Here is a 10,045-nt window from a genome sequence, read left to right as displayed (position 1 = left end):
TCGTAAGTACAGACGCATAGTACAGTTGCCTGACTCCAATCCTGATGACTGAAGTAATATCGTGGGAGATTTGAGTTTGTGGCCAGTGTCAGTGACGTCAGGCACCGATATCGCGAGTTGGGAGAATTTACTTACTTATAGTGAACGTTTCTGATTTTGCTATTAATTTTTACCACTATTTCAAAAAAGAAATTGTTAAATATTTGAAATCTGTGTTGTTCTTGTGGAGTATTTGTTTTACCAGTTAAAATACCGTAGAGAAAGTCTATGACACAAATCTGCACTATATGTTAGTACCTGTGGCTGGTGCCGCCGAAACTAGTTCAAATCGGTTTCTGAAAGACAATGAGGAACTGAAAAGTTCCCGGTATTTGCAATTTTTTTTTATCAAAGTTTATAAAATCTTTATATCGATCTCTTCCAAATACGGAAGGTATGTGATAAAAGCAAGACCACACACTTATGAGAACGGGTGATTAAGCCATACATGTATATAAATATTTCTGCTTTATCAAATGGGAACTCGGCATGAACGTCCGCATAATGTGCCACGAATGAATGAGTAATGACCTTATGGTATTCTATATGGATGACATTAACAGTGTGTTTTTGTGAACTAAAACATTTCATTGATTGACAATAGACGTTACATGTACAGAATAATGAAGAAAATATAAGGTACAAGGCCAGGCTCCAATCCAGTTGTTTTTCTAAGATCATGTCACAAAATTGTTTTGACAATCAGTCTATCATATAAACACGTTTTCTGTTTTAATATGTGGGCAAAAATCTAAAACAAATTTGAAAGAAAACCGACTACGAGTTTATATTTTCATTATTTCAAGTTTTGACCAAAACCTAGTCCGAATTATTCTGACGTTTTATCGACTTTTTTCATATCGGTCTGTCATTAATCGACGACAGACCGATATGAAAAAAGTCGATAAAACGTCAGAATAATTCGGACTAACCAAAATCATGATATATAATTTTGTTTCATATTTTTGATACCGTAGTTTTTAGATGAAATAACCGTATTTCTAAATATCATTATAAACAAAAACCAACAGTGTATATAAATGTCTGTGTTACACTGTGGTACGTGTGTGATGTTATCTTGATCTACTTTACATAGCGTGACACATGCTTATCACTTGTATTCTATTTAAGCAATACCATGCATAGATGTGGCAGACCAACTGGTATAACTGACACATGTGGCAGAGTTATACCAGTTGGTCTGGCAGCACTTTAGTAGTAATATACACCAAATGTAAATATACACATATGTCTTTCGATAGGAAATAAATCGAATCTTACTTTATAAACTTTTGTTCAATCATTTATTTGATAAAATTATTAACATCGTAAATATTATTGGGCTAGGTTATGCATGCACTAACTGAAAGTTTTGTATTCTCAATTGCCTATTTCCGGGATGCGCTATTCATCAATGCACAAATTTGATAGAATTAATACAATGATATATTCTAGTTTACAGGTACATGGTACACAATTCAACCAGCACAAACGTATGGTTTATGATGGTTTCAACTCATTGTATACATGCAATGTGTTATCAAATAACAACACTGTGAAGTTAACAACACGGATACAGTCACAATCAACAGACATCATATCTGTCTAAACATTTTATTCAGGTTGGTAAGTATGGATTATGAGAAGTTCTTTTTACACAACCAATAACATTTTCTATGTGACGTTTCGATGACTAGTACGATATGTACACTGTCACATTCATCAGACAAATGACCAATGAAGCGTATGCACACAAAGGTGTAAAATGTGAAAGAGTTGTCCATAAAATCGATGTCGATTTCGGCTACGCTGCAAAAGTACAATAGTTGTTATATCTGTATACGCATACGCTTTACTGGTCATTTGTGTGCAGAAGGTGTCAGTGTACATATCTTACTAATCATCGAAACGTCACTTAGAAAATTGTATTGGTTGTGTAAAAAGAACTTCTCATTATACAGGATATCTGATAATGTATCAGATGATAAAATTCTGTGGACTTTGTTTTTATCCCGTGTACTACAGATATCGTCTATGACAATCAAATGAAGGTTTATTTGTTTTCTTAATTCTGGAAAACTGTCGTGACACTTTGATATTTACCGTTATAGATTTATACTTACTTCACATGTTACATTCAATGACAATCCGCCATGAACGGACGAATCAAAGAATCAGGAATGAATCATTTATGAAATCATTTTATCATATTTTGTTATATAAAGTTCAAATCACGTAGTATGTTAAACTCAAATATAAAATTGTTTAGCGGCAGACAAAATGTATGTACAACAGCAATGTATGTGTGTCCAATATAAAAATAAAATAAGCATGTTATTGTTTGATTAATTATAAAGTGAAGGAAAAGATAAGAAAACGAACGATATATTTGTCAGAGTTCATGACAAGTTTCGCTACTTTTCTCAGAACATGATTACAATAAAGCTTGCTCAATTATTTTACCATTGAAATGTTTTCCGTTTTTGGCAAAATTTTGCTGACCTGATATATCATGCCATTGTTTGTATGCTTGTTTAATGTAAGTGTGTTTCCTTTTGTGTTCATACGTGTTGTAAACCTAGGTCAGTCACCGCACCATCTGCTGACCTGATATACCATGCCATTGTTTGTATGCCTGTTTAATGTAAGTGTGTTTCCTTTTGTGTTTATACGTGTTGTAAACCTAGGTCAGTCACTGTACCATGCGCTGACCTGATATACCATGCCATTGTTTGTATGCCTGTTTAATGTAAGTGTGTTTCCTTTTGTGTTCATACGTGTTGTAAACCTAGGTCAGTCACTGCACCATCTGCTGCGTCTATCGGTGAAAGTTTAAAGATTATATCTGACAACTGACAGGGTCTTGGAGATTTTTCTAAACAAAAGACGTGATTTCTTACCTAAAAACGAAAAAATATAACATATATTGCCTGCAAGATACGCATTTTACAGCTGATAAAGAAAAAATCATTCGTTCAAACTGTAGAGTAGACTATATTTTTAATTTATTTAATTCAAATTCTAGGGGAACTGCTATACTTTTTAATAATAACTTTGAATATCAGGTCTTACAAGAAAGAAGGGATGTAAATGGTAATTTATTAGCCTTAGATATGCGAATTCAGGGAGAAAAGTAACTTTCGTAACATTATATAGACCCAATACTGACCAACCGTCTTTTTATGATGAAATTTTTGATATAATAGAAGACATGGGAAAAAAATATATAGTGTGTGGAGACTTTAATATGATTTTCAATCCTATGTTAGATTGTGATAACTATAGAAATATAAATAACCCAAATGCAAGAAATACAGTTTTGGAATCGAAAGACGAATTTGGTTAAATAGACACCTTTAGAGAAAAGAACCACGAGACCAAAAGATACACATGTCGTAAGAAAACCCCACACAAACAAGCAAGATTAGATAAGATCTTAATATCAGACAGTTTACTAACAAGTCTAACATCTTCAATAATACTGATTACCGCAGTATACGGTAATCAAATTTATTGAAGCCATTATGGAAGTTTGATGTTTGATAGCATAAGGTCACCAGAGTTGTCTTTCTTGATAAATCTGAAGTATAACAGGATGTTAGAGTTATCTTTCTTTGTATTGAAATCTACAGATAGTTTCCCATAATTCCATGTTATTGGGTGAATTTCCGGAATGTTTAGTCATATTTTGGGAGACAAGCCATGCACATGTGTGCACAACAAAAAATTTGAATTTTAGCGTCCAGTTTCTCTTTTACGCATCAATGCCGAGAGGTAAGGGGGTAAGGAAGCGCAAGGGACCTGCTGTGTCCCTGTCGCCGCCGCCAACAAAGCGGAAGGGAGGAAGGCGTGCTGCGATTGATAGCCAACCGGAGTCGGGAGAGGAACACGGCGAACCATGTGCTCTGCCATCTTCATTAGGCTTAAAATACTTCTGTCGAAGTACACGTGGAAGAGGGTGTTGTCGGTAATATATCAATCGATAATAATGACTCAGTGTTACCCCCGGATATTGAAATCATCCCGCTGGAGTCTGACTCTATCGGCAGCCATGTGCCCCGGGCTTTAAAGAATAAGATCTGGGCTAACGAATATATAAACTTGGCACTTCTTTTGAAGGGTTTTTCTGAACTCAGCGAGTTTTGCTCAAGTGCGCCAATGGTTGTCGGATCTAGCGGGATGATTGAGGCCCGTCCACCCACATGTAAGGAAAAACTTCCTAATGTTGAAAAATGGACGGATGCGTTTCACATCTTCATGTCCATTTATTTGGAAAGGTTTCCGCAAAAAAACCAAGAATTATTGCAATATGTCAGTACTATACGTGGGGCGGCGTCGCAAGGGGTGGCAGGGGGTTGGAGAGTTTATGACGAGCAATTTCGTGCACGCTTGAGTCAATCTCCTGATTTCCCCTGGAATAAGATAAACTCTAACCTTTGGCTCAGAGTAATGACCCCTCAAGCTGGGGGTGGGGGAAAAAATTATCAGACTAAGTCTAATTACAGTAATTCAAAAATGAATAATAATGCCAAGGCCTCAGGCACATGTAATGCCTTTAACAAAGGCAGCTGTAAATGGGTGAATTGTAAATTTGCTCATATTTGTAGTACCTGTGGAGACAATCACAATGCAACACAGTGCAAGTCTTTTCGATCCTCAGTTGAGAGTTCAAAACGTGAGAAAGGTTTCCCTAGCCAAACACAGCCTCGGAAGAACCCCAATACAAAGTGATAGGTTAGGGGAGGAATTAAAAGATTACCCTGACAAAAAAGTTATAAAAGAACTTGTGGATGGGTTTTCAGCTGGTTTTTCTCTGCACTATCAAGGGGCTAGAGAAGACACTGATTGTGCTAATTTAGCTTCAGTCAGACAAAATATAGATATAGCACTTGAGAAAGTTCATAAGGAAATAGATTTAGGTAGAGTAGCTGGCCCATTTGAGGAAAGGCCATTACCTGATTTAAGAATTTCCCCTTTGGGCCTTGTTCCAAAAAGTACCCCTGGGGAGTTTAGATTAATTCAGCATTTATCTTATCCTAAGGAAAATTCTGTGAATTCAGGTATTGATCCAGCCCTTTGTTCTGTTGAATATACAAAATTTGATGCTGCTATTGAATTAGTCCAAAACTTAGGTAAGGGGGCATTATTAGCAAAATCTGATATCAAATCTGCTTTTCGGTTGTTGCCCATATCGCCACAAGATTTTAATCTATTGGGATTTAAACTTGATGGTTATTATTTTGATAAATGTCTTCCAATGGGCTGTTCAATATCATGTAGCTTGTTTGAAAAATTTTCTGGTGCCTTAGAATGGATTGTGCAGAGGAAGTCGGGGGATAACTCACTATTACATTATTTAGATGATTTCCTGTTTGGAGGAAAAGCCAGTTCCACTCAATGTAAAAAAAATTTTGGATTCCTTTTTAACTACCTGTGAATACTTGGGTGTGCCCATAGCTGATGAAAAAACCATGGGACCTTGCACTGTGTTGTGTTTCCTGGGGTTAGAAATTGACACTGTAAATCTCACAATAAAAATTCCTGTTACCAAGGTATCTGAAATTTGTGAAAAATTGCAAAATGTCAGGACAAAAAGTAAAGTTACTTTGAGGGAAATGCAGTCTTTAATTGGGGCCTTGCATTTTGCTTGCAGAGCAGTAAGACCTGGCCGTGCATTTTGTCGGCGCTTAATTAATTCAATTAAGGGTTTGACCAAGCCCCATCATCACATTCGGGTTACTGGTGCCATCAAAAAGGATATTGAGGCATGGTTGTATTTCTTTAAGGAATTTAATGGAGTTTCATTTTTTCTTAACAAGGAATGGGAGAGTACTCATGATTTGTGTTTGTACACGGACAGTGCAGGGGGCCCTGGAATGGGATTTGGTGCATTTTTTAACGGCAAATGGTGTTTTGGGGTATGGCCAGTAGGATGGCATGATCAGGGCCTGACCCAAATTATTACAGTGCTAGAGTTTTTTCCCATTTTAGTGGCTGTGGTTGTTTGGGGGGATATATTGGCAAATAAAAAAATATTGTTCAGGTCGGACAATACTGGAGTTGTCAGCATTATTAACTCCCTCACATCCAAGTCAGATTTGGTTATGAAACTTGTCCGAGTATTTGTGATCACATGTTTAAAGTTTAATATTATGTGTAGATGTTTACATATTTCGGGTGTAGATAACACTATTGCCGATTCAATTTCCCGTTTGCAGTGGAACAGATTCTACCAGTTAGCTCCGGGTGCAGAACAAGAACCATACTCGGTGCCAAGCCATCTATGGGAAATCTTCAATTAGAGATTAAGTCTTTATTACAAAGCAGTTTGGCTAATAATACCAGGCAGGCGTACATAAATGGCTTGTCATCTTTCAGTACATTCAGACAGTTGTACAGGTTGTCTGAATTGTGGCCAGTGCCCGTTAATCACCTGCTTCAATATATGGCCTATTTGTCCATTAGTGGGGCATCTCCGAGCACAACTCAAACTTACTTGTCAAGCATAAGTTACCACCACAAAATCAAAGAGTGGGGGGACCCTACAAAAGCATTTTTGGTACTAAAAGTTATGGAGGGATATAGGCGAAAAAAGGTTTCTCGGGATGTGCGGGCACCAATCACCTTAGATATTTTGAGAAAGATAGTTGGGGCGTTACCGTTTGTGTGCTCATCAGCATATGAAACTTGTTTATTTCGTGTGGCTTACCTTTTGGCCTTTTTTGGTTTTTTGAGGGTTGGTGAACTAACTAGAACTGCTAAATCTGATCATGCTGTGGGAATATCTGATGTGTCGGTAAACAATAAGGAGGTAATACTGACATTAAAGCACTCAAAAACTGACCAATCAGGTAAGGGCCACGTTCTGGTCATTGGTGCATGCTCAGAGGTATCTTTGTGCCCGGTTCATGCGATTACAGCATTTCTCAGGATCCGTCCAAAATCCTCAGCCCGTGAACTCCTATGCCATGCTAGTGGGGTTCCATTGACCAGATATCAGTTTTCAGCAGTCATGGTTAAGGCCCTGCGTTCAACAAATATACCAGCAGCCAATTTTAAGACTCACAGTTTCCGAATAGGTGCTGCCTCAGAGGCTGCATTAAATGGAATTTCAGATGAGCAGATCAAGGTTATGGGTCGTTGGAAGTCGGCTTGTTTTCAAAGATATATTCGTATCAATACATTTACAGTGTTAGGCCGTTGACTTGTTACCACTTCATATATACCTCACTGTACTGTGTGAACTTCTCTGACCCTTGTTGTCATGCTGGGAACATTTATGTGTATAGATTTTGTATTGCCAGACAGGTATACATTCATTAACTTACAGATGTGTGGATAATTGGGTCATCCCTCATTTATTGGGCAGAGAAGCGGGCATTAGAGAGACTCGACTCAAACCTTCGTCTAGATCACATGAAAGTAAGCATTACATGGAATGGGACCCGGGGGATGCACTGGGCAGATCTCCTTCCAAAGGTTCGCAAGATGCTGTCAAACAGTCAGGGTGGCCCACCATCCATTATTGTTTTGCATTTGGGTTCGAATGATTTGGTTGACAGGGCGTGTGCTGACTTGCAAGCTGCTGTGGAGGCAGATATCAAACAGCTACACCAGCTGCTCCCTGAGACCGTGCTAATTTGGTCTGATATCCTGTGCAGATTATTTTGGTATAAAGCAGGTAATTTAAGAGCCATTGAGAGAAAGCGAGCTAGAATTAACAGGAAGGGTAGGGCAGCTGTTCTTGCTTTTGGGGGTAGAATTATTCACCATGCAGAGATCTCCTATGATTGTCCGGGTTTATTTCGCCGAGATGGTACTCATCTGTCTGACATTGGTTGTGATATATTTATCACAGATTTTCAAACAGAACTTGAAGAATTTGTTTCTCAAAATGTGTTCTGAACCATTCAAATTATTTGAGGGATGAGTAGGAGCTCGTTGCTTGCCAGATTGGGGCAGTAAGCTTAGCTTACTGTGTGGCGGAATTCTGGCAAGTTGGCAACATAACATGTTTCAATAAGCAAATACCCTATCTTATTAAGGTGGTACATTTATCATGGGTAGGGCTGCTTGGTTTTCCCAAGGGACATAATTCAGTGGTAATGTAATAAAGGGGAGATAACTCTGGCAGGAGATGGATAGATCCAAGGAAGTTATGTGTTGGCCTGCACGGAATTCCCATGGGGCTCATATTGGTTAATAGGCAACTGCTTGGAGCACGGCGTGCTTTGCACAAGGGTTGTGTTCGCCTGGTTTCCCAGGGAACGGTCCTATCTGGTTGCTGTTTTGTCCGGTCACCATGCTGGTGGGCATACAGCTGGAGATATCAATCTTGCCAGAGTTCCAGATATGCTTATTGATACATGTTACAGCCATCTAGTTTTTGAATAAATCTGTGGCCTTCAATCCCATTACTGTGTTGGAGTTGTTTGTTTAGAATAATGGTCTTGAGATAATACTGATTACCGCAGTATACGGTAATCAAATTTATTGAAGCCATTATGGAAGTTTGATGTTTGATAGCATAAGGTCACCAGAGTTGTCTTTCTTGGTAAATCTGAAGTATAACAGGATGTTAGAGTTATCTTTCTTTGTATTGAAATCTACAGATAGTTTCCCATAATTCCATGTTATTGGGTGAATTTCCGGAATGTTTAGTCATATTTTGGGAGACAAGCCATGCACATGTGTGCACAACAAAAAATTTGAATTCCCACCCTCCCAACCCCTATTAAACATTTGTGAATTTTCTTTAGGGAATTGCTTTTCAATAGTAAAATTAATTATGAATGCATATTATGATTTATTATGTACCATTACGTACATAACTTTCCAGCAATTTCAAGATGTTTAGCACTTGGGAAGTGAGCGCACATACTGCTTTAGTTTTGTTTCTTTCAGTTTACACCAACTTCATCATGGATTTCTGGAATGCCTGGCAGGGACATTATACGTCTGCTTAGTGTGTGTGGCCGGCATTAACTGCCGACTCATTCTGGATATGTGTAGTGTTTTTATTTTTCTCAATTGGACTGTAAGTATAGTCTTCGGACAAATATCACAGGTGGAGAGGGGTAAGTCTTATTACCAAAGACATCTTATTATTAGATTCAAAGTTAACTCGTGCCCAATATGTTGGCCAGTGACTGTGGACAGTGGGCAGAGATACTGAATTGTTAAATGATTTACATAAATCATTCATGATTATACTGTGTACATGACTTCAACTAGTTTTCTTTGTCACAGATTTGCTGTTTAAATAAACATGGCGGAATTCTGGCAAGTTGGCAACATAACATGTTTCAATAAGCAAATACCCTATCTTATTAAGGTGGTACATTTATCATGGGTAGGGCTGCTTGGTTTTCCCAAGGGACATAATTCAGTGGTAATGTAATAAAGGGGAGATAACTCTGGCAGGAGATGGATAGATCCAAGGAAGTTATGTGTTGGCCTGCACGGAATTCCCATGGGGCTCATATTGGTTAATAGGCAACTGCTTGGAGCACGGCGTGCTTTGCACAAGGGTTGTGTTCGCCTGGTTTCCCAGGGAACGGTCCTATCTGGTTGCTGTTTTGTCCGGTCACCATGCTGGTGGGCATACAGCTGGAGATATCAATCTTGCCAGAGTTCCAGATATGCTTATTGATACATGTTACAGCCATCTAGTTTTTGAATAAATCTGTGGCCTTCAATCCCATTACTGTGTTGGAGTTGTTTGTTTAGAATAATGGTCTTGAGATAATAGTGATTACCGCAGTATACGGTAATCAAATTTATTGAAGCCATTATGGAAGTTTGATGTTTGATAGCATAAGGTCACCAGAGTTGTCTTTCTTGGTAAATCTGAAGTATAACAGGATGTTAGAGTTATCTTTCTTTGTATTGAAATCTACAGATAGTTTCCCATAATTCCATGTTATTGGGTGAATTTCCGGAATGTTTAGTCATATTTTGGGAGACAAGCCATGCACATGTGTGCACAACAAAAAATTTGAATTCC

The 10,045-nt window shown here is 38.1% G+C and overlaps 1 long non-coding RNA gene across 1 annotated transcript; it reads left to right on the top strand.

The window, feature by feature from the left end:
• Positions 1-3,959: 3,959 nt before the first annotated feature.
• Positions 3,960-9,742, top strand: LOC110441516. The gene is made up of 2 exons (XR_002461880.1): positions 3,960-4,006; positions 8,944-9,742. It is a non-coding gene; the product is annotated as an uncharacterized LOC110441516 (long non-coding RNA).
• The last annotated feature ends 303 nt before the right edge of the window (positions 9,743-10,045 follow it).

The sequence above is a fragment of the Mizuhopecten yessoensis genome, unplaced genomic scaffold (genome assembly GCF_002113885.1).
Source record: "Mizuhopecten yessoensis strain PY_sf001 unplaced genomic scaffold, ASM211388v2 scaffold1861, whole genome shotgun sequence".
NCBI lineage: Eukaryota > Metazoa > Mollusca > Bivalvia > Pectinida > Pectinidae > Mizuhopecten > Mizuhopecten yessoensis.
Note: the sequence above shows the minus strand (reverse complement) of the source record. Positions and strands in the feature narration are given on the sequence as shown.